General features: G+C 44.2%; 1 long non-coding RNA gene across 1 annotated transcript; it reads left to right on the top strand.

Moving 5' to 3' along the window:
* The first annotated feature begins 5017 nt into the window (after positions 1–5017).
* Positions 5018–6271, top strand: LOC120850283. The gene is made up of 2 exons (XR_005718099.2): positions 5018–5420; positions 5559–6271. It is a non-coding gene; the product is annotated as an uncharacterized LOC120850283 (long non-coding RNA).
* The last annotated feature ends 19909 nt before the right edge of the window (positions 6272–26180 follow it).

Raw genomic sequence — 26180 nt, 5'->3', positions numbered from 1 at the left:
ATTTTTTGTGTTTTTCTGTGGCATAGTTTTTTCTTCTGTCTTTATTTTAATATATATTTCTATTTAATATGACAGGTGGGAGTCAGTGCAGTGTCTCTGGTCTTCCGTTATTTTTTTTCTTCTGTTGCTGTACTGTTTCATGCTATGAAAATTCAGGGTTTATATCCTGAAGCAACAAAAGTTGTTCTAGGGTTGGTTTAATTGTTTTCAATCCTCTTAATTTTGTTTAGAAAACTCATATCCAATTTCTAAGCTAATTAAGGCCGGTATTCTCTATTTGTATCACGGGCAGAAAGCTTTTTAAAGAATAAAAGAACGAAAATAGCGTGTTTTTGTTTTTGTTTTTTGTTTTTAATTTTACAGTGCAATTTCCCTTACCTCCTGTGCTATAGATTTGTTTTCTCCGTTAACTGATAAGAAGTTAGTGAAGTTCAAACACCAAATCAATTCTTGGTTTATTTTAAGGTAGCTGCTTACTCCTTCATGGGCAGCATAAAATATGGCTGCTTGGAAGGGGTTAATTTGTATGTAAAAATGGAACTTCACAGCATTATACTCATGAATTCACTCAGTGTCATACATCTAGTGGTATATGTAAACCTTAAGATTTATTTACATTCCTAAGCAATGAAGGCTGGACCGGAGCTGGCTTGACCTTTTTGTGCAGAAGTTGATAGCTGCTGTACCATTGCTGTGATAAAGAATGTGCGCACTTTGTATCTAGAATATTGTAAGCCAGGTTCATTGCTTCATCTGTGTGCGACTTTGCAGCCCCCAATAAAGCGCATTAGCTGTATTCTGGCTGACAATGAATTGTGTAAAGTTGTGAATAAATGTTTTCGATGCATCTGAACAAATTTGTTTGTCCTGCCTAATGCACAGTGTAAATTCATGCTTTTTTTTGTTTTTTTTCACTATTGTTTTTGGTGGGTTCCCACTCCAAAGAATGGAAATCAGCCGATGTGTCTGCTGCTTTTAATAACGCTGGCCGGTGTGTTATCGCTTTTCTGCATAAATGAGGCATGAGAGTTGTTCGCTTTTAAATATTTCTATTGTTTCCTTTCTTTACGAAGTGACTAGAATATAAACTCAATGATGCTACTATTTTCACAGACTGAGCGAGAACGGCATGGCGTGTCTTTCAAACACCCGGCCTTCAGCGCGCGCTCTATGCCTTCCATCATGCTTTGGCAGTATGCGCGTGCTGGATGTGCACGAGATGTTGAAGCATTTTCGAGGGGCAGATTCAAGCTTAAGGGGAGACAACTGAAGCTCCTCCTTGTTCTCACTTTGTCAGTGACCTTAGAGCTTTTATAATGCAAGCTATAGGCTCTCAGTGGTGTATTGGTTTTTTTTGCAGGGTACCCTTGCTGGGGTCCTCTAGAGCAGAAAGCACAAACCAGCTGATGTCAACTACTCATTGATAAAAACTCTTTTGAATCTCTATTGAGGAGACAAAGAAATGTCTGTTGCAAGTGATTAAACTCCAGTGCATGTCCAGTGACTAAGCTCAAAATAATGAATGATGAAACTCATTTATATATCTAATGAGTAAACTCTAAAAAAATATTGACCTCTTAATGATAAACGTTTTTGCAAATAAGTTAATTGAAAATAATATCGAGTTCTTGACGATAAAACTCGTTTGCATCATGGATATTGCATTCATCATGATGAGCAAACTCCATTGCATCCTTAATGATTAAATTCAAAGGAATATATGTATGTCGAGTTCACAATGGAGCAAACTCAATTGCATTCCTAATGAGTAAATTCATTAGAATCGATATTGAGTTTCTAATAATCAAACTCCATTGCATTCCTAATGAGTAAAATCAGTAGAATCGATATTGAGTTTCTTATGATCAGTCTCACTTGCATTCTTAATTAGTATAATCAGTAGAATCGATATTGATTTTCTAATGATCAAACTCAATTGCATTTCTAATGAGTAATATCAATAGAATCGATATTGATTTTCTAATGATCAAACTCAATTGCATTCCTAATGAGTATTATCAATAGAATCGATATTGATTTTCTGATGATCAAACTCAATTGCATTCCTAATGAGTGAAATCAATAGAATCGATATTGATTTTCTAATGATCAAACTCAATTGCATTCCTAATGAGTAATATCAGTAGAATCGATATTGATTTTCTAATGATCAAACTCAATTGCATTCCTAATGAGTGAAATCAATAGAATCGATATTGATTTTCTAATGATCAAACTCAATTGCATTCCTAATGAGTAAATTCATTAGAATCGATATTGAGTTTCTAATAATCAAACTCCATTGCATTCCTAATGAGTAAAATCAGTAGAATCGATATTGAGTTTCTTATGATCAGTCTCACCTGCATTCTTAATGAGTATAATCAGTAGAATCGATATTGATTTTCTAATGATCAAACTCAATTGCATTCCTAATGAGTAATATCAGTAGAATCGATATTGATTTTCTAATGATCAAACTCAATTGCATTCCTAATGAGTAATATCAATAGAATCGATATTGATTTTCTAATGATCAAACTCAATTGCATTCCTAATGAGTGAAATCAATAGAATCGATATTGATTTTCTAATGATCAAACTCAATTGCATTCCTAATGAGTAATATCAATAGAATCGATATTGATTTTCTAATGATCAAACTCAATTGCATTCCTAATGAGTGAAATCAATAGAATCGATATTGATTTTCTAATGATCAAACTCAATTACATTCCTAATGAGTGAAATCAATTGAATTCATATTGATTTTCTAATGATAAAACTCAATTGCATTCCTAATAAGTAATATCAATAGAATCGATATTGAGTTTCTAATGATCAAACTCAATTGCATTCCTAATGAGTAATATCGATAGAATCGATATTGATTTTCTAATGATCAAACTCAATTGCATTCCTAATGAGTGAAATCAATAGAATCGATATTGATTTTCTAATGATCAAACTCAATTGCATTTCTAATGAGTGAAATCAATTGAATTGATATTGATTTTCTAATGATCAAACTCAATTGCATTCCTAATAAGTGATATCAATAGAATCGATATTGATTTTCTAATGATCAAGCTCAATTGCATTCCTAATGAGTGAAATGAATAGAATCGATATTGATTTTCTAATGATCAAACTCAATTGCATTCCTACTAAGTAAAATCAATAGAATCGATATTGATTTTCTAATGATCAAACTCAATTGCATTCCTAATGAGTAATATCAATAGAATCGATATTGATTTTCTAATGATCAAACTCAATTGCATTCCTAATAAGTAATATCAATAGAATCGATATTGATTTTCTAATGATCAAACTCAATTGCATTCCTAATGAGTAATATTAATAGAATCGATATTGATTTTCTAATGATCAAACTCAATTGCATTCCTAATAAGTAATATAAATAGAATCGATATTGATTTTCTAATGATCAAACTCAATTGCACTCCTAATGAGTAATATCAATAGAATCGATATTGATTTTCTAATGATCAAACTCAATTGCATTCCTAATGAGTGAAATCAATAGAATCGATATTGATTTTCTAATGATCAAACTCAATTGCATTCCTAATGAGTGAAATCAATTGAATTGATATTGATTATCTAATGATCAGGCTCAATTGCATTCCTAATAAGTAAAATCAATAGAATCGATATTGGTTTTCTAATGATCAAACTCAATTGCATTCCTAATGAGTAATATCAATAGAATCGATATTGAGTTTCTAATGATCAAACTCATTAGACGTTGAGGTTATACTGAGCTTCAATTGACTCTATAGGAACACAGTAGAAAGTCAATTCAAACTCATTGATCATTTTTGTAAGGGACGCGCTTAAACGAAGCTAATTAAGAGGCCAGCCAATTAACCTCCTTTCTTGATAAGGCAACAGAAGGACTGCTGACACACATGAAGCGCGAGACATGGATCTCCGTTGCCAAAGGCTTGGGCAAGCAGGGAACTGATGGTACGTACACGGCCAATAATATACGTCTCGACGGCGCTCGCGGTTTTGTTTCCTTTCCTCACCTAGATACAGGCTGTGATTACCACCAGAAAAGTGTCCACTCATGTAGCCAAAGTCGGTGATCAATATCTTAGCAGTGTCAGTCTAATAACAAAGAACGCCGATGTCGTCTTCGCACGAGCCGCTTTGGATAGGACAGGTCTATCGAACGACGTTTATCGACAGTTGGTTGCGTCGACACTGCGCTGCTTGATTGACAAATCTTTTCTCCGAAACGATCGCGCATTTGTTTCATTGACAGCTTCGTTTTTGTTTGTTTTTCATTATCAGGAGTGCTTACCAACTTCTTCTTGGTTTTAAAAGCGCACAAACGACGAGGACAGAGTAAGAAACACAAACGACGGACGAACGCTCACTCGCAACTGATAGGTTTTATTGGAACCTCAGAAAACACAAAAAGCATCCCCCCCCCCCTCCCCCCCCCCCCCCCCCCCAATCGCTCATGCGCACCGCAGCGCCTTGTTGTCAAACTAAACATCTTAAAAACTGTAAAATCACGATGTTTACGTGTTGACACGTGTCGTGTCTTTAGAAACGCCAACTCGGCCTGAGTCAATGCAAGGGAGGGTTGGCTTATGCATCCCTCTCCCCGAGAAGCTATCTGAAAGGCCTCCAAGATCTCTCTCGCCCTCTGTTCTTTATACGTGCCCAAAACATTTGTCACCGAACGCTGGAGAGCAGCCGCACCTGTGACAGTGGACAGCCAGGTGGCCCGACGGAGTCGCTCGAAGAGAGGCACGGTGCTCCCTAAGCCTTTCATTAACACAAACCCTTACCAACCTCGGCAATGCACGCGGGCCGGCCTGTACTTCTCTAGATGTTTAGGCCTCGCGGCTAATCCATAGAGCGAAAGAATATATATTATCGGCGGAGCGACTTTCCACGAAACATGTGTCGACAAAAGGTTTTTTTTTATGAAAAGTGTTTGGATCAAAAGTTGTCGACGAAACGATCCACCATTAATTAGAGTATCAATGATCGCATGCCCTTCCTCATTTCCCTGATAGTAAAGTTGCTCAAACGCTGAAAAGTTGAGTGCGTATATTAACTCAATTGGACACAATTTGTTGCGCTTACTAGGCTGCACGCGACTCCCGCGAAATGTGCTTTTGGTTATTGCTATTGTGCCAAGCTTTGAAATCAGCTTGTTAAAAAAAACTTACATAATCAACTTTTTTTCTTTTTTTTTTTTTACAGACGACGTTAAGGCTGTCACTGGGTGGTGGCGGAATCTCCGCGACACCTTCGGGAAGCGTCTGTGGGATAGCAAAAAAAAAAAGGAGTGGCGCAGGTGCCGGTGAACCGCAGTCCTGCTGGCAGCATTCTAAAGATTTGCTATTCCTGCGGGACTTCGTGGAGCCACGCCCGTACGTATATTTTCTTGCCCTTCCAGTGTGGCTGAAAGAGATTAATTGCTTACTTCGAGGATTTCCCAACTTTTTGTATATGTTTCTGCAAATATTTCAACGTACACATAATGGTTTTTGTTGTCCACTAAATTCTAGGACAACCAGCAATATGGACAGCGTCCACGAGGACTCCATTGATGATGTCCTAAATGGGTACGAAGAGGAGTTGGAGGAAGCACCATCAGAGCTTCTGCTGACAATGGTCAACATGCCTGCATCCTCCCCCCTTCCCCTCTTGTCTACTTGCTCTCTCCCTACTTTACGCTATGCCACTACTGATTGCTATCAAGCCTCCATCCCTAATTCACACAACCTCCTGCCTTCCCCTAGATCTATTTCTGCTGCCCTTTCCCAAGCCCCTGCCCCCTCACCCAGCACACACCGACCAAAGCCACAGAAAAAAAGGACAACACTGATGCACTCGTTCAAGACAACAGCCACAGAGCATTTTTTTATCACTCGTAGACACGATGGACGAAGTGCCCAAGCACCTGCAGGGGTACTACAAAATTCATTTTATCGAAGTGCTCACGCAGTACCGAATGGGGAATATCCCAACCACCCTTTCGACGGTGTGCGGGCCTCAGCACTAAAAGTAATATATACACATTTAAAATGTCAAACTATTAACATCGCCCTTTGACACGGCACAACTAGAAACATGATTCCTGCCATACACCTCAGCAAGACACTGTCATAAAACACCGACAGATAATGCCCAATCTTCCCTACTAGTCTTCCTGTAAATTCATTTACTATTTTGTGCTGTACAGAAAGAAAAAAATATGCAATAAAATCATGATTTGAAACAAACTGTCTCAGTGATGGAAGGGGCATTTGACTTTTTGTAGCAGGCAAAATATCGGTTCGGAGCAGCCACTGATGCTTTTGGAGCAGATGCCAACATCTGTTAGCACATCACTTGAGAACGAAAAAGTGATTGCATCTCAATGAGTCAAGGCTTCCTCTTTAGTACTACTAGAGCATATTACTTGATACCTTTCTGATAAGCATAGGTGGAGCATAAAAGGAACACAGCTCTCTTAGAGAAGGCTCTAGTCAAAGTAGGTTTCATTTACAATGGGTGTTAAAAAATGGTTAAAAGGGGAATCGTAGCGCTACACTTCATTAGGATAACTCCTCTCTCCCCTCTTCATTTTACACTCGGTAGCTTGTTAAGCCTGTAAATATAATTTCTGTAAAATGCCAGCAAGAACAGGATCATCCACTAACATGTCTACCAATAAAAATGTGTCCCACAAGCTTAATGAATCTAAATTACTCAAAACTCTTATATCATGAACTGCAAAAACAACCACTCAAAAACATAAAAGCCTACACTTTCGCTTTAAAGGTGAGACTGCTCTTTAGCGGAGTAGGAACCAGAGTTACGTCAAAGTTCGCTGCTCTTTCAATCGACAGCTGCACGGGAACTACCGTGACTACCGCATTTATTCAAATATATATATATAGACCCTTGTTTTCTTCTCTCTTTCTCTGCTGTATATTTTTTTAATTATAGATTAACTTACAATTACGACAAAGAAGTTCGATCTGTAATAATCATAAGCATAATTTGCGCGCCAATTGCGCTAACCCAGGCGCTCCTCCAGGTCAGGCGCTGCTCCTAGCACTCTGGTGCAAAGCGGTGAAGCTCGACTCGCGCACGGTGGTGAGAGGTTAAGGTTGACACGAGCGGCGCAAGTGCCATGGTACTCTATAGTTACGGAACAAAGGGGTGTGGCAGACATGATAGTCGAGCGGTCTTATTAGGAGTACAAGACTCTGGTTGTGTTTTTATCATGGTAGCCACGATCTGCAATCCTACTATATTTTGCAAAAGTTTTCTCGGGACCCTCATTCCTGACATCGAGGACATCGTGTGGAGATTTAGACAATGTCAGCGATCAACCGGCCAGAGCGGCTTATTCACAGCATCAAAGCATGACATCGTGGCATTCATCACCTCCTTGTACGAGTTCTTTCATTGACTATACATATCAAATGCAGTGAATGTCCCGTGACCTGCGCTTTTAGTATGTGTTTTGAGCTTTTGACTGTGTTCTGACCCAAGACGAAACAAATTACTATAAGGTGAGTAGAGATGTCGTAAAATGAGGAACAGATCCAAGGGGGGGGGGGGGGGGGCGACAAGGGCGCCCCCCCCCCCCCCACCCCTTCTCGGAGGGCAATTTGACATGGGTGGACCCCCCGGTGCACACGAAAGAATGGGAGAATAGTATCCTTACAAATTTTCCGCCCCTCCCCCCCAAAAACCGGAGTTCTGAATCCACCCCTGCATGAAATTAATATTTGTAAAATTTTTGTTCCCTCTACTGCTCTGATTTTTAAAATCAACCCATTATTTTTTTGCTTTATGTCCATTTCAGTGCAAGATGTAGCAGACTTTCGTTAACTTTGCAATTTGGCGCAGCACTTCCATCACTGCTGTCTTTATTACAATGTTAAAGTCAAAGTTAAAGTGCAAGTAAGATAGCTTCCTAGAGCACTCTAATATAAGGCAAGTGCTGAACTTCCATACCTAAAAAAAACACGCAAACAACTTTACAACCTATACTTTTTCATTTAAAAATAAAAACCTTAAATGACATTACAAAGTTGCATTGAATGGTGAAATTGAAAATAGTCTTACATTAAAAAAATACTAGCACCACGGATGTTAGAAGGGTTTTTGTGTTTAAATACAGCCTCTACATAAAAAAAGACTGGTGGAAGGCAGCACTGAATTCAATCCCTCTAGATTAGCGCTGCCGGACTGCCTGCTGCCACGAGACATTGCCAGCAGAACTACTGAAGTAGTCCTTGTAGAGGTCCCTGACACCTCGAGCCACATGAGAGAAAAAGTTCCTTGCAAGAGTCCGAACAAGCTGGAGGGGCAGCTGACTGAAGTCTTGGCGCCACTGTTCGCCATGTCTTCCCCCAACCCCATTCATGGAATCCGCGTAGCCAGGACCACAGCAGGCATTTTCATTGCCTTTGTTCTGTGCCATCAGGAAATTGTGGAGCACACAAAGTGCCTTCACCAGCTCTTCGGCATGTTGGGGCTGTTCCCCCAGCTTCCTTTTCAGGATCCTCAATCGCGTCACCAGGATACCGAAGGCATTTTCGGCGCATCTTCTTTTTGTTTTGAAAGTTGAACGAAATAGAAAAAGGATCATGAGTTTGGTTTGAGAGGCAGACTGTTGCAACTCAAGAAGGTAGGGCGAAGGTAAGACGGGCTGGTGAGGAGGAAGCAGACGGAACGCTAAAGAGAGAAGGAGGTTCCCCCTCTCTTCTTCAGCATTCCGTCTGCTTCCTCCTCCCCAGCCCGTCTTACCCTCGCCCCACCTTCTTGAGTTGCAACAGACTATAGATGACAACGAAATGTAAATTTATACATGTAGAAGTGTGTAGTTTTAGAAATTTCGTCTGCTGCAAGAGTGATCTAGCAACGAAACTTTCTATATACAATATTTACCAAGTTCATGGGATGAATCGGAAATGACTAAAATGTTACTGGTGAATGTCATATTCAGACTTAGTTATAGAATCATGTATAAAAAAATTTCATGAAGACTCTAATATCCAATGAAACAAAGAGGTCTCGATTATTTGTCGGAATGGTGGTCATAGCAATATTATATTCCATGTATAAAAACGGCATTTAGCATGCTATATAGTTCCTTAAAGGGAACTCTGCTGAAAGGTCTTATCAAAACAAATTAGGGATATCAGTTTAATGCGACAAGATCCAGCCATAGACAAAATTTATGCTGGACCAACACTGCAGTCCCTACTAAAGCCGATAGTAAACATAACATTAACAATATTTTAGCGGGCCGTCAGCAAACCAGCCTTTTCAGGCCACAGCGCGGGAACTGCGACGTCAGTTTCATGTTCTTCCTGCACAGGGATGTTTGGCTTAGTGTCCTTATGCATCCTTGCAGCTGAATCCATGTTGGCGTCGGTGGATTCGTCGCAAGTGTCAACATACCACAACGCTGCTATTCCGACTGGTGACACGAACAGAGGTCACAATACTGACTAGTGTGCCAAGCACTTCGGAGGGGAGAAATCCCGAGTGATGATAGAAGCGGTGCTTACCACAACCACAAACAGGATGCCGAGAGAATGCTGACAATGGTGAAAAGTCGCAAAAGCCGCACTTCGTTTAGGAATGAGTGCTAACTATGAGTATCAGTGCAAGGCACTTCCTCAGCGGATGCAGAGAGCACCGGCAGCCGGCAGGCTAATAAGTAGCCCAGCTTCTGTAGCAGAGGCGGTGGTAGAAGCAGCACGAAAGCGACGTCACCACCAATGTTACATGCTGGAGGAGGTAATTTTGGTCTTTCCGTAAGCTCCAAAACAAAACTTAAACACCACATATTTAAAAAAAACTAAAGAGACTACCGAAAAACAAATTACATCTCGGGATTCAGGTTCGACGACTTAGTTGAACCAAAAAGTGTAGAAATTGAGCAAAGTTTCCCCTTAAATTAAAAGATAAAAATAAAATGTCACTATTTTGACAGGTATGCTGCAATCCTGTGCAACAAAAAGAGTGCACGATATGATTACTCGTGGTGCAATGAACCTAAAAAAACGAGACTTTTGCATAAGCCTACATTGAAACAAGGGCTATAATGTGAAATCACATCTTTGATGCCTACTTTAAAGTATGAACTAGAGATGGGGATTTCCAAAAACACTCCAATCCTTCGCTGCCCTGCCAGCTCAAGAGCGACAACAGCAGCGTCGCATTCAATTCTTAGCTCAGCATTCTCGCCCCCATTATTACTGTATTCGTAATTCTGGTTCAGTGTCGTTTAAAATGCCATTCAACTTCCCCCATGCGATTTCATGCATGTCACAGCACCTTTCATAGAGATGACAAATTTAAAATTTTTGATATAATGGTAGAAACACTTTTAATCATTTTCCAAACTCGAATATGGTTCAAATCTTTAGATGGCTAGGAGCATTGCCAGGTAAAAAGGGAGCATATTTCTATTGGTTGATATATATGGTTGTGATTAGAGAAGACCTTGCTTAAAGACGTTTATTGATGAGGCATCAGGCTAGTAGGTTCTTTTACCTTGCTCGGTTCAGGTGGTAGTTGAAGATTCGTTCGTTATCCTCGAGACCGCGCCCAGGGTAAGGCCTGAGGAAATCCGACCTCAGCTGAAACGCTTCGTCCCCGACGAAGACGCATGGAGCAGGCAGCTTGGTCTTGGGTAGCAGCTGATCGCTTGGCAGCCCGAGGCGCCCCTGTTCCAGCAGCTTCCCGAAAACTGACTGTTTGAGGACTCCCCTATCGCTTTGCTTCCCATAGGCACCAACATCTACGACAACGAAGCTATAGCCGCTGTCGACGATGGCCATAAGGACGATGGAGTATGTCCCCTGTAAAAACACCAGCATCATATTAAAATAGCACACACACCTGACTGTAAGTCTCAAATAATAAATCTTGTAATGTGACCAATTGATTTTTTAACTTCAAAGTACTTCCATAAGCCGAGCTTACATTGCCCCTCATTTTTTTTGCACAATTCAAGTACAGTGTGCCGCAATATGAAAGTCTCACTCGGAGCGCGTGGCTGCGACACCGGCTAGCAAGGGCTCTGCTCGCGCTTTGGGTAATTTAATTTCTTTCCACGAAGAGGTAACGCGGTGCTCAGCCAGGCTTAGAATGCGTAGCACGAAATAAATAAATATGGAACTTATATTGAAGTTTGTTAAAACGATGACACATCTTGACATCGTTCAACAAAATGCTCAATTGCAAGTCTGCCCAATGCCAGTGTAATAGAATTGTCCCTTCCTGATGCCCATGCAGCTGCGGTACGATGTGAATGAGGCGTACGCCTCGGCTAAACCGAAACCAAAACTGGTAAGCAAACTTCAGCCCCAGATTAGCGTCGAGCGAATGCCCTCCCCTGAGAGCGATACGGCAGTGCGTGAAACGCATACATTGCCCCCACCAGCCACCATCCCCTCGCTCCGAGGTGTCTTTGATATTGTGGCGTAATGTACATATGTTGTACATACCGGAAAGATTGTGCTCAGCACAAAAATGTGCTGCGGATAAACGCTCCGCTGTTGAACCAGGGACGATAACAAATAGAGGACATGACCGAAGAGATATGCAAGTGAAGGAAGGCAAAAACGACACACCTTTGGTACGTCACCTGCATGAGCCACCCTTCCTATTATCAACATAGGCTTCATGTAATTACACAGTGATATGATTTCTTTAGTAAGATATTTACACTAATGAAGATTAAACATGCATTAGACTAGAAAAAAATATTCAAGATATCGTTTCACATGAAGGACACTACGATACATGCTGTGCACCCTGAAGGAAAAATCCATCAATGTAACCCTGTTTGGCAGTCAATGTTTTCTAGTGGACCGCTGACTGTGCCTGACTGTACGTCAAACATGTCTGATTGGCCAACAAGTTACTCTGACCGACAGTCAAACTCCAGTCAGACTCCACTTGTCGGCTTTCTGATGGTTTCCTGGTGGCAGTCGGCCGCCGCGAAATGCCATCAAAATGTCTTGGTGGCGATTCTGCTTGTACATCCGTTGGCTCTGACTGTACGTCAAAAAGCTTTGACGTGCAGACAGACGTACGGTCAAAGGACGTAAAGTTCGTTCGGATACGACTATTTCGTCAAATCTATGAATACGAAAAATAATCTATGCACAAGAAAATGATTTCGGAACGTGAGCCCATAAAACCGCTGATGTTAGAGATATGACACGCAGCCGACCGACAACCTTGTTCAGAAGCACGCCGAAAACGCCACTTCGCGACTTCGCCGACTTCGCCACTTCGCTTCGCCCATAGATGCTTCGTCGAGCTTTCATGAACGATCGCTCTCGACTCGTTTTGTTTGCCCGCTTGCTCCAACCTGTCGATCCTGCCCGGGCTCTACAATGTCTTATGTTTTATTAGAATTTCTACTCGACAAGACCCAGCCTGTTGTGAGTTCCGACGATGTAAGGGACTTTAGCGGTGTAGTTGAAGACGACAAGGTGTACCAGATCTACTGGGCCCGAGACGCGCAAACAAAAGGATCGTTCTACCGCGCGAAAGTACTCTACATGGCGGGTGAGTAGAACTGAAGTACGGCGAGTGATGTACGAGTGCTTTGCATAACATGCTGAAGTCTTAACTGCATTGCAACCGAAGCATCTCGTATAAAACGAATGGTGAAATCGAGTTTTCTAAGGAATGGCGTAGCATAGGGGTTAAGGTGTCCGATTTGTACGTAAGTGGTCGCGGGTTCGATCCGCGGTGGTCCTGTTTTTTTCTTTTTTTTTCTTCTTTTTTTTCTCGAACATTTTGTTTTATCGAGGCATTTGGCGATATTTATGAGTGCGTATAGCTTTACTTTTATATAAATGCTGCCCTTGTTGATGAAAATCCCTTGGCAGTGGCAGTCAGACGTCATCTGATGGACCATCAGGTGACGTCTGATGGTCCATCACGTTCCACCAAGGCTGCTGACTGGCAGTCAGTGTCCCAAATTACGTAGCTTGATGGAATTTTCAATGGGGATGATAGGGAGGCTAAATTGTCTCGTGGGACAAATTAAGATCTTCCCATCGCGGCGGCTGAAAGAAACACTATTGTATTCAGTATCAAAAAGTAGAATGAAACTTGACACAACTTGTAATTGAAGTACATCCTCCCAGAGTTTGCGGGAGCATATATCTGAATGTGCTTCCCGTCGACCGCACCCACGCAGTTTGGGAATGGCCAGTCTCTGTTGAACCCTTCCGGCAACCCGTAACCAAGCAGCGGTGTCTGGTTTCTGAATGAGACATACAAGAAACAAAGTGAGTAAACATTAATTTTAAGGTATAATTGATAATATATGACTCTTATTGGGTGACTCTGAATACATGTGGGCGGCCAAACATGGGCCCTCCGGTGTCATCAGGGCTGTGACATTGCTAGAAGGTTGAAGCATGCAAGGGCCACACGAGCTCGTGGAACGAAGGATCCCGCCATGACAACAAAGCTCAGGGGAGCACAACATATGAAACGCGGTGCCTTGGAAACTTTTGGCCACCATTCCCCAAAAGTGTTCAACTTCACTTTGCTATAAAGCTGGAACTAGACCAATACAGGACAATGATGCTATTGATTCCATGCACACCAGATGGTATATGGTTTGTATGCAAACAAATGAGGAGCCACATCCAGAAACTGAAAATGTAGCAATTTTTTTTTAAATGCAAAGCATATCTGGTGTGCATTGTTTCCAAAAAGTACTGAAATGAAATCGGCCAAACTATGTGAGAAACAGCGCTGTTGTACAGGCAACTGAGATGCAGTGCTGAAAGCTATACTGATAAGCGAACATTTCCGTTTGATGCTTTCGATAGTTTTTCTTCATGCCCAAGCACATGCTGAAAATTTCAAGTTTCACTTTGCAAATGGGATTACAGGAGTTGTATATTTTATAAGTTTGAGGGCTGACGTGCCAAACCAACGAAGGACATCTGGCGCACGCCAGCGGAAGACTGAGGAGTAATTCAGACCACCTGGGGATCTTTGACGAGCAACCCAAATCTGAGTTACAACGGCGCTTTCCACAATTAAGCCTTCGTCATACTGCGGGCGCCTCAGCCGGGACCCAAACCTGCCAACGGAGGATCCATAGGCCAGCGCGTTACCTCGGAGCCACCAAGGCGGCATTAGAGGAGCTGGCACGTGTTGTTACGGGTGTGTTTTAGACACCTGTGACATAGGACGAGTTATCTGATTGCTACAGAAAGTATGCACTGAAGACGGAGCCTCCACTGCCTTTTTAATCTGCCGCTCGCAGCCGTAGCTGTGCATGTTTTGGTCGACCGCATGGTTATGACGTGGTTCTCCTTATCAAAATAAAATAAATATCTTACCACTTAATGGGGAAAAAATACCCGAGCTGTAAATTCTATTGCAAGCACACAAATTCGCTTCTCCTAAAGGCATTTCAGGTAATCTGAGTTTGCCAATCACCACCTTGTCAGCAAAGAACCGAGGCTACTCAAACAAGGTTCAAAGCACACATTTTTCTGCCTTTCAGGAAACACTGCCTTTTTGAGCATCAGCTAATCTGAAATTTCTATTCTTTCTAGCCTTTCGATGCTGAAGCTACTGGCAATCACCGTTCGCTGGCGACTGTTTTAGCCTGCATCCAACGCCTGGAAAATTACTTGAACTGAGGCCGTGAGTTCAAGGAGCTTTTAAAAAATAAATTGGGTTGTGCCAATACTTAGACTTCGTGATGTTGGTCAGCCATTCAAAGAATGCAACAAGCCCCTACACTGTAAATGAGCAGTTTAGCCAATGCAGTACGACTTCATATGTTGCTTGAGAAGAAGCAATGTAGGGTTATATTGTTGCAGCAACGTAATTGAATATTGTAAAAGGAAAGTTTCTCTGGGCTTCCGTGTCAAATTGAGCACGTGGTGGCAAGTTAATGTGGCTATCCTTTCTCTCAGTGTTAACTTTTTCGGAAATGCTTACTTTTTAGAGCCTGCGCCACCTCGAACTTTGGATACTCCTAAAGGGTGACTCGCTGGGTTGACAATCTTTGAACATCTATGCCTGTTAAAAACACCGATAAAACATACATTCTTCAGCCGAGTGACAGCTTAAGATGTTACTCCAAATTTTACATCCCAGACAGAAGTTTAAGGCACCGTCAGCTGAATTTCGTTACAGAAGGGCGGTGTATAGTACCCGTCCAGATTATGTAGCTGAGATAAATTCGAATCCTAAAGCACATTGCTGTTTAGCACTGAACTTTTTTATATTCACCGAACTTTCTGTATCTGCCTGTGAATGAGATTCATTAAAAAATGCAAGTAAAGAAATGGGCCGTGGACTCAACTGCGCATAACTCTAGTATGTATTACCAGGTGCGGCTGCAAGATTCCGGAAAAAGTTCGTTTCGGCCTGCATCATTTTTGTGGTGAGCAGCCCTGATTTCAACTGCCTCGCCTCATCGACCTAGTGCCAAGCACAGTGCAGCGGCGCTTGGCACTGGGTCCACGTGACATGTGAAATTATTTTCAGCAAGGAATGAATTTTCTTAACTAAGCAGGGTTGACCATATACCATTGAAAAAGCTGTGGCAGCTTGCAGTGGTATAGTTTCAAAGCATCATCGCTCAATGAAGGGTGATGAGAATGAAAGAATGGCCAAAGGTAGGCTGGTAGACCCCAGTCAGACTTTTACCTCACTGTCATTTCACTGCAAAACTACAGCACTTACCGCCAAGTACAACGGTTGGAGTTTGGTCCAGAGTGCCCTGCACGTGGCCCGAACGGCTAACATTGCTGTGGATATCCCGACACGGAAGGACAGGGCAATGCCCTGAATGAGGTCAGCAGAGGGCAAGTACTATCGGGGAAAAATGAAATGCGAACAGAGGAGCACGTGGCTCGCGGTACAGGCTGCGCCGCCTGGAAGTGAACCGAGGGGCGAGGGTGCGTGGCCTACTTTGATGTGTTCTCGCCCCTCGATTAGCGCTCCCCCAGCTTCGGCAGTGCGTCTCTCGGTGCGCTGAAAGCTGTCACCGCTATCTTTGCCTGCTCGGCGAGTGCGGCGAGCTTCTTTTGCACCGCCCGCGCTGAGCCAGCAAAGATAGCGGTGATAGCTTTCAGCGCACTAACAGGCGCACTGCTGAAGCTTGGGGAGCGCAGAGGGAGGGGCGTGAACACGTCGGAGTAGGCCACGCACCCTCGCTCCTAGGCTCATTTCCAGGCGGCGCAGCCTGTACCGCGAGCCACGCGCTCCTCTGTTCGCATTTCATTTTTCTCCGATAGTACCTGTGATGGGAGTGCACACCAATTGTGAGGTTACAGCAAATGTGGTGGGAGTCTCATTGAGAGCTGTGATTACATACAGCACTACAATAAGCAGTCAAAGGAAAACTAAGTAATGTACTATAGGCAGAGAGCTTTCAATCTGCTGGGTATTTAGGGATGCACACAAACTGTTCAGTATGTCACCTGGCTGTGCTGTGGGATAACAAACCAGTCTGCAGGTGGCAAACAAGCCGGTATTCACCCTCTTTTGTTTAGAAACTCACTGGCTCCATCTGTCGGATAGCCCTTTTAAACTTCCGGTTGACATTGTTTAATGCACATTTCCTTCACCTAATAGCAAGAAAATGTTCCCGTGACGTAAGAGATGGTCCTTTTGCTCTAAGACAACTTGATGATTTAGTCTGGCGATCGATGCAAAATAGACAATTTGCTTTGTACCGTAAGTGTTCTTGGGCTACTCCTACACTAGTGCCGCCCTCCCCCCCCCCCCCCCATTGACCCCCCTCCCCATGCTAACTCGTGCGAGAAGGAATGAAAAAAACAGAAAATGCACGGCTACCATATTTGATCTATTTTTTAGAATCCCCCACTTCCGAGTTGATGTCTGCAAAAGATGCACATAAATCTTTTGGCAAGAAGACGTTCGTGTGCCCAATCTCAGGCGTGCACATTCGAAATTTCTTTCAAAGCGTAGAAAATCTGTTGCTTCTTACCCCGAAACCTGTATATGCAACCAAAGATAATTGCATGATTGATCACGCTGTCTGGAATATTATATTACCTCAGTGGTCATAACAAGACGCTCCGCAGGACAGATAGGCTCCCTACAGAGGTGCTGCCGCCTTAGGTCTTCATCCACAAGGCTCAAGATGAGGTCGAACTGGTGTGGGGTCATCCTGTAGTATTTCTTGAAATACTCAAAATCCCCTTCCCGCATTTGTTGCATCTGGAAGAGGAAAGGAAACAATTCGCATTACCGATTAATCGATCGTTAATCTTTAAGACGTCTTATACAAAACACAAAAGGCGTTTTATCTAAATCAGGGAGAGCTAGTTTAGCTGGGCAATGACAACCAGGTAATGCTAATACAAAAATGGTTTAACTAAACTGACGTATTTTCTTTGCGCAGACGTCACCCAAAGAGCGCACTCGTTTCCACCGGCGCTACAACGAGATACCCAGATGCGAGTCAGATATACCTTCCATGTTTGTTTTTTTCTCGATAAGATAATCGCTTATCTGTGTATTTATAGGTCTATTCTGCGAAGATATAGGCTGTTATCAGATCCTTTTTGCGGTCCGAGCGCCGTTTCACGACACTCGTAATAAACAAACGGAACACCTCTTGCCGTCGTGAAAAACTCACTTTCGGAGTGACGACGCCTCCAAGCTGGTCGCACCCACCACTTGCGCGTTTCGCGTTGTTTCCGTAGAAGCAGAATCTTCTTGCGGAGAAGTTTCGTCCGGCGGTTGAGGTGCAGCATTGCCTTTCGACAAAATAGCTGGCCTTGACAGGACAAAACAACAGCGGAACGCCTCCCGCTTCAACGAGGCGTTGGTTAAACCTCGTGATTGAGACCCCAGTTGTTGTTGTTGTTTACGGGTTTTATGGCGCAAGAGCTCCGACGGCCATACTACAGGTAAGCTAAAAAACATTGGTAAAAGTACACTCACTAGACTTGAACTTGGCTAGAGTTTATGTAAGATACCTGTAGTTTTGAGGAAAGCTAAAAGACGTTCAAGTGATATGAGAGGCTCCTCCCCTAGAATTAAGACAGGGTGAAATGGGATGTTGTACTTGAAAAACTCAGAGAAATAGGTCTTGTATTGTTGTAAAAGGCCACGGCAAAGAAAAGAACATGCAGAACAGATAAAGCTTCCCCACAGTGCTCGCATATCGGCGGTTCCTCACCTATAAGCAGGTATTGATGGGTTAGGAACGAGTGGCCGATTCTCAGCCGGCACAGGAGGACTTCGTGGAAACGATTTTTATTATACGAGGTTTCCCATGCACCAAGTTCTGGCTTGATGACATGAAGCTTATTGTTATCGGCTAATTTCCACTCAGATTGCTACAGTTGCAAGAGTGAAAATTTTACGGACGCTTTAAGGTCTTGGTAAGGTTTGCAGACGTTCGATGGTAAAAGGTTCTGTGAAGAGGCAGCTAGTCTATCTGCAGCCTCGTTGCCTGCGATGCCCACATGGCTCGGGATCCAGCAAAACTCAATGTCCTTCCAACCAGCGAGTCCCTGTTGAGCTCTGGCCCGTACAAGTCGAGTCAACTTATTCGTAGTTGGTGTGACAGAACATACTGCAGTAAGAACACTTTGAGAGTCTCCAAATATAATGGCTTTCATCACTTCGCTCCTGATTATATAGTTAAGTGCTGCCAGAACATCATATAGTTCGGCAGTAAAACTTCTGGCGACATTGTGAAGTCGAGTAACATGGGTAAACGAATTAGAATAAACAGCTGAGCCGACATACATTAAGGACTTGACACCGTCAGTATAAAACTGGCGGTAATGTCTGTATTTTTCTTGCAGTGCTAAGAATTCCTGTTGTAGAATGAGTGGAGAAACATTATGTTGATTTAATTTTGTAAAATACCAATTGCAAGCTATTTGTTTCATATCCCATGGGGCAGTATGATGTGCACTTTCTAGGAAATGGACACACTCACGTGGCAGGTTAAGGAAGAGACGGAGGCTCTCAAAATGAAGGCTCAAGGGTCGAATAACAGTTGGTTTATGCTCGAAAGTACGATAAAACTTACTCTTGAATACTATTGTGGGCTGGATGGCTGGGTTCTGATAACACCTTTTAGGCATAAACCAGACTTAGATACTGCTCCTTTTTTGAAGTGGCATTTCATTGGAGTCAGCATACAAGCTTAAAATAGGAGATGTTCTCAAAGCACCCGTCGCAAGACGTAACCCGAGGTGATGCACAGGGTCAATCATTTTTAAGGCAGATGGCCGAGCAGACGCGAACACAACAGACCCATAATCAAGGCGCGATCGTACAAAAGAGAAGTACAAACGAAGTAGACACCTCCTATCAGAACCCCAAGACTTGTGTGAGAGGACTTTAAGAATGTTTAATGTCCGCATACATTTCTGCTTTAGCAATTTGAGATGGGAGACAAAACGAAGCTTACTGTCATATATCAATCCCAGAAACTTATGCTCCGTTCTAACTTCGATGGCATTTCCATTTAACATGAGAGAGGGCTCTAACCAGAGACCCCGCCGCAAAGAAAATGGAACACAAATATTTTTTTCTGGGGAGAACTTAAAACCATTCTCGTTAGCCCATATAGTCATTTTATTTACGGCTAGTTGTAGCTGCCTTTCACTGCTAGACATATTACATGATGCTACAAAAATATGAATGTCATCTACGTATAATGAATATGATACTGAGGAAGGTATGACACGACAAAGAGAGTTAATTTTCATGGCGAAGAGGGTGACACTCAGTACTCCACCCTGAGGAACACCATTTTCCCGGAGAAAGCTGTTGGATACTGTCGCGCCTAACCGTACACGAAAGAAACGTCCACTAAGATAGTTTTTTATACAATGAAGTAATCTGCCGCGTACTCCATACATCAACAAGTCACGCAGGATGCCATGCCTGCAAGTGGTATCGTAAGCCTTTTCCAAATAAAAAAAGACAGATATGCAATGCTGCCTATTCACAACCGCCTCTCGTACAACAGTCTCTAGCCGGACTAAATGGTCTATGGTGGAACGTCCTGATCGACACCGACACCCACATTGATTTACATTCAAAATATTTGTTGCTCCAGGAAATAAACCAAACGCTTATTATCATCCTTTCAAACGTTTTCCCCAAGTAACTAGTCAGTGCAATTGGTCTGTAACTTGTAGGAAGTGAAGGATCCTTTCCAGGCAGCAGAAGAGGCAGCAGGTGTGTTGGGCAGGGCACTGCCCGACTCCACCCGTTCCCGCCCCTTTGTCGATGTAGGAGCGACAGAAGAGACATGCCGCTCCTTGGAAGAGGATGCTCTCTCCGACGAGTGCGGACGAGAGCGTCGACTTCATTCCCTGGAAGGGGACCGCGGAGTGCGGACGGGTACGACAGCTGCAGTTGCCGGCCCATCCTGAGAAGGGGGGGCAGCCTGTGCACACTCTCCGCCAGAACGGAGAGGCTGCTGCCCTGAATGTGCAGGCCAGTTAGCACTCAGGCTGGAGTGGTCGGGAGACCGACCTGCTGAAAGTGCATGCCCAGGGAGCTGAATCTTCAGCTTGGGCGTGGGGGACTGCAGTGGCTTCCCATTGTCTGGGAAAGACGTCTGGGCTGCCACTGCCACTTTCAGTGGTGCAGGCCCCCGCTGCACCACCTCTGCAAAGCCGCCTTTTTGCAAGAACGCAAAGCGACGGCGTGCCTCTGGATAAGAGAGATTTACCTTCACTTTCAAAGTAAGAATAGCTTTTTCATCTTTCCACGGTTTACAAGAGCAGGAATACGCGGGATGGGGACTGTTGCAGTTGACACAGTTGGCGTCGTTAGAGCATGTATCTGCTTGATGGTTAGCCTTACCGCACTTCGCACAAGTGGCTTTGCCTCGGCAGTTCTGGGATCCATGACCAAATCTCTGACAGTTAAAACACCTGCGAGGATTTGGCACATAGGGCCGCACTCTACAGTGAATGTACCCAGCCTTCACAGCCTCTGGCAATCTAGTGGATTCAAAGGTAAGAACTATGTGCTTCGTTTTCCGTTCTTGGCCGTCGCTGCGCAAGGAGATACGCCTTGCCGCTACAACGCCTTGGTCGGAAAGTTCCTAAACTATTTCACTGTCTGAGGAGCCAAGGAGGTCATCCTTAGAAATAACCCCCTGGATGGTATTTAGGGTGCGGTGAGGTGTAACTGTGATTTTCTGGTCAGTTAGGAACTTAAAGCATCAAGGGCAGCACTCTGCTAGCTTGATTCGATTTCAACAAGCATGTCGCCAGAGGGCAATTTGTTGGCCTTGAATTTCTTTCCGACAGTAGATTCAAGTACCTTGGCTACAATGAAGGGAGAAAACTTTGATAGTGATTTTTCAGTCTCAGAGTGCAGCACCAAGAACTTTGGGAACCTAGCAGGAGTAGATGGCGTGTTGACTGTGGTTGGAACTTCGGTGCGGCCCATTTTCGGGGGCCGATCGAGGAAGGTTTTTGCACGAGAACCCATGACATGGGGAGGAACATTCAGTGCCCGGGTGCACCGCCCACCACGGAGCCCAACAAAGGGGTAGGTAATGTGCCATAGCAAGAAAGGTTTGGCTGACACAATTACACTACCAGTGCTGCCCGGGCACTAAACCCTAGTGTGGTTGCAGGGACAGGACCTGTTACCGCTCAAGGTTGGCCCTTGCCGCCTAAGAAGGTGAAAAAGGAAGGAAGAGAGTGTAGAAGAAAAGAGAAAGAGGTGAGAGGAGAAGTGAAAGACGGAAGAAGAGGGTAGAAGAGGCGACTGGCTGAATCATCCTGGTCGGGCCAAGCCAGGACACTCGTCTACGAGAAGCAGGGGTCGAAGCGGTGTATTGCCTTGCCCGGGGGGGCCCCGAAGGGTCCAAACAAACCCCGGGCTCAGCTCAACCACCAGGGTCCCCTTTTCCCCGGACACGGGTTAAGCTACGCACAGCCAGACGTGGGTGGGCGAACCCACATGGCTCGGGGTTCGTAGTGACGCCACTCACCAAGCACCTACTCTAAAGTAGGTGCCCCCTGCGTGCGGGTGTGGTGGTCCACGTGGCTGGGGTCCGTGGTGACGCTACTCACCAAGCACCTAAGGTGCAGGCGCCCCCTGCGGGGCGCGGGGTCCGTGGAGACGCCACTCTCCAAACACCTGCTTTGACAGGTGCCCCCTGCGGGGAGACCCCAGTTGCCAACACTTCAGAGCAAATTCCTCCAATTATCCAGCTTCGTTAAAATCGAGCAAGCAAATTAACCTTGGGCCATCTATAAAACAAAAAAAAAACGTTTTTTTTATAGATTTAAAAATAAAAGTATTCTAGTATTGACAATCTAGGAGAGGTGGTATAAATATTGAAAACAGTCGGACAACACTGAAGCGCTCATGCATGGTGGCGAAGTTAGTGCACAGTGATTATGGTGATGCCGGAACTGGGCGGAGCCGGACGGATCGTCGTGTCGCATGCAAGGTCGGAAGCGTGTGTCTCAAAATTTCGCGTGCGGCAATCCTTATTGGCGTTCGGACTCTCGGCTCGGACGTCGGATCGGACAGTTTTGACGCGCATGTGTCTCGCTCTTGACACCCAATCTTTCTATTTCTAAAGCCTCCAGAATTTCTCGTGTCAGCTGGTCCCGGTGGCGTTTAACAACCTCACACTGTTGAAACTGAGGCCGGCTTCTGCAGTCACGGCAATGTACGCCAAGGTGACCAGAAATCGTCGATGAGACGTGGTATGCATGTTCGCTTAGCCTGTCATTGAGACACCGACCTGTCTGGCGAACATAACGCCTGCCGCAAGACAGAGGGAGGCACAACTCCCTCAGCGCAGGTGACGTAACGTTTGCGATGCTTCGTAGTGCAGGGGCTCGCCTCCCTATCAGAGGGATTAACGGCTCTGCACAATCTTGAAAGCTTGTCACGAGCGGTGAACAACACGTCCACATTACATCTGCCTGCAATACATGCGAGGTTATGGGCCACACCGTGCATATACCGAACAGCGGCGAACTTTCTCCTTTCCCGTACTTCCTCATCCGTCTACATCATGATCAACATCCACCACGTTGCCGTCGCACTCACTTTTTTTTTTATTATTTGTATCACAATAGCATTTTGAATAATTACAACATTAAATGTTGCGCTTGAAGCGAATTAATCGAAATTAACATTTTTTTAGATATCGAAAAGTGGTACACGAAGTACAGTCCTTCACCAAGTCGTAAACTTCGAAAACCGAACACCTTCTTTCTTTCTGTCGTGTTTCTCTGCAGCGCATAAGGTAAGTGGAACAGAGTTGCATGAACACCAAGCGGAAAAAAATATTGCCGAGAACTTAACTGGAACAACATTTGAGTAAGTGGAACAGAATTAACTAAAACAGCGGATTCGTGATTCATATGCACGTATTCCACTTAAAAAGAAAAATACAGAGAGAGCGTTCCAGTTAAAACCGCCCGATCCGCTAAAAATTTGCCTCGGCGCACTCGAAATGAGGTGGAACACCGGCTTTAAGTGGAACGTGAGTGGAACGCGATTAAGAGTGTAGTCCTGCCAGGAATAGGGGGCCCACGGCACACCTATTCAAATATTTTTAAGTCTTACTCATCTTCGTCGTTGCTAGGCAAGTCGGAATCCTCTTGCTCAGATTCGTCAGCGCCACTCGACGCAATTCCGCCAGTTTCCCTTCTACTCGTGCCACCTGATGCCAGCGCGTCTTGGCTGCTGCGTGGGTCGTCAAAAAGCGCCTCATCTCCGTTCGGGTCGTCGGATTCAAGCTGTCGTCAGAAGTGACTTGGTCATCGCTGGTGACTCCCGACCTGAGTTCATCTACGTTAGAGTCTGAGCTCTAGTTGGACTCGTCGAGGTTGTAGCGCCGGCACGAACCATCTCCGTCCCCTGGCGTTTGGGAAAGGTTGAGCATTTTGAGCTCTGCTGCTCTCTTGGCCCTCGCCGCTTGGTTTGATCCTCTTTGCTTAGGTGTCACATAAGCCTGACCAGAGCTTCCTATGCAAGCGTAAAATGCTTGTCAGCTCGTAGTTCTCGCAATGCAAAGGTGGCCACGCGTGCTTCCCGCGTGGAGGCGCCAGCCAGGCGTAGATATTGTTAAACATATAAAATAGCGCAAAAAAAGACAACGACAAAAATTATACAGGACAAGAAGTAGTGTACGTTCTTTGCATACTTCTTTTGCTTGTCCTTTTTACGCTATTTTATGTGTTTAACTAAGATGAACCAACTAGCCCAACAACGTACACTACTAAACGTCCATATTATGTTGTGCGGTGAAGCCTATCACCCGCCCCGTAGGGAGCAAGAGATTCGCCGGACGTGCTCGGCGGCCAAATATCGGCGTGCTCGGCGGCGACTTGGTGAGAATCTCATGAGCCGCTGTGACTACTCCGAACCTTGGTGAGGAGCAGTATGTGGGTCACAACGGAGTCTTACCCTGTGCCCTGCACATACGGAACAGAAATTCGTCCCGTAAGTAGGGAAAGCGCTGTGGTATTATTTTCGGCCGGCATGGTTTGCGGGCTCGAAAATCATAAAAGAGCGAAAGGTTAGGCAACGCAGTGAAACGGTGGTTCAGAGTTCGGCTTTCGATATTGCGCAGTCGCGCTGGTCAAAGGCGCTTCATATAACAATATTGCATTGAGTCTAAATATCCAGCATGTTGAATTATGTAAATAATCACAGTTTTATGTGGGCAGTGATAACCACGGTTCGAGTTGTGTCTAAAGAAGGGACCGCAGTTTGGGAACTGCTGACAGAAGTTCTACAACTGAATTTTGTACCCCCTTGGTTTAAATATTCATGCGATTCAACGCGTTAAAACAACCCCAACAGCACAATTCATTACTGCAATGTTGTGCTGTTACTGGTGGAACGTGATCGAGCCATCTTGCAGTATAGAATGTTTTGTGCTACTATAGGGAACGTCTACATGCAGTGTTGGATATCCGACCAATTTTAGGGAAACACCGATTTGTAGCAGAAGCTGGAATTATTGGCGGGAGTAATGTATCCAATAAACTCATTGGAAACACACAGAATCTTTATACATGTATCATAATTTTAAGAAAGACCAACTCAGACACAAAATCACGAAATGCCAAGGCTTAGAGGACAAATGAAGTGTATGAAGATGTGAACAGATTTCAGCTTGACTAGAGGTAGAAAAAAAAAGTATACTTTAATGTACCTTTGGGTGCTCTATGCCTCACCTTCACAAAACTTCCGAGGTAGAGGCTTTCGTGCCAACATCCTAAATCAATCGTTCCTGTCTGTGTGACAGAAGGAATAGTTAATAAAGAGAGGTCTGAAGAACTTTGTGCAGACAAGATGGATCAGTTCATGGCGATGAGCCTTGTTAGTTTGGGAGAGCAGCAAGGAGAGTCATGCACTGCTGGCAGTGCGAACTTTATAAGAGTTTCGAGGGGCCGCCAAATCCTGAGGTTTATACAACACATCCGCTGCAAACATCCTGAGGACATTGAGAAAGTGGGCGAGTTCATCTGAGGGGTACAAAAGACCTCCCCGGTCCAGGTGGCTTGTGATTCCTTGCAAGGCACTGTTTGTCTTCGGCTGTGTAAGATGAATGCAGAAGAAGCATGAGAAGTGTTCGTGTACAACACGGGCAATCTAGTTCTCAGCGTGCGCTGTCGCCGACAGCTCGAGGCTTGGCAAGTATTGTACAGTGAGATCTGACATCGTGTCTAAGATTTCCTCTGCATTCTGTGGAAGTTGGAATGTCTTGGCGGCTAACACTGTTGATGATATGCACCGAAATGCCGAAGTCATACCCGATGAGGGCGAGGCAGCATGTGACATATTGCTTTGCTGGGAAGCAGTGCGAAATATCACAGCTTCCAGCCTCCAGTTTCATGAAAAAAAGGACAGCAGCGGACTTGCCAGGATAGGCTGATTGGTCTATTGAGTCAATAGTCCCAGGTCCACCTGGCCCACAAAGACATCCTGCTGCTTAATGTACTGCAAGCTCTGTTTAATCTGTATTTCATCACTAATGAGAGAGCATATCCCTGATTGAGTGTTTGCCAGGTTGTGCCCTTCTGCTTGAAGCCGAGTCTTCACCAAGTCGCCGAAGTCAGTTTGTCCTGAGGCACCTCTGATGCAGCTTTGCAAAGTATGCCTGGTAGGGAGTTTGAAGA

The sequence above is a fragment of the Ixodes scapularis genome, unplaced genomic scaffold, assembly GCF_016920785.2.
Source record: "Ixodes scapularis isolate PalLabHiFi unplaced genomic scaffold, ASM1692078v2 PGA_scaffold2__306_contigs__length_199485367, whole genome shotgun sequence".
Classification (NCBI taxonomy): domain Eukaryota; kingdom Metazoa; phylum Arthropoda; class Arachnida; order Ixodida; family Ixodidae; genus Ixodes; species Ixodes scapularis.
Note: the sequence above shows the minus strand (reverse complement) of the source record. Positions and strands in the feature narration are given on the sequence as shown.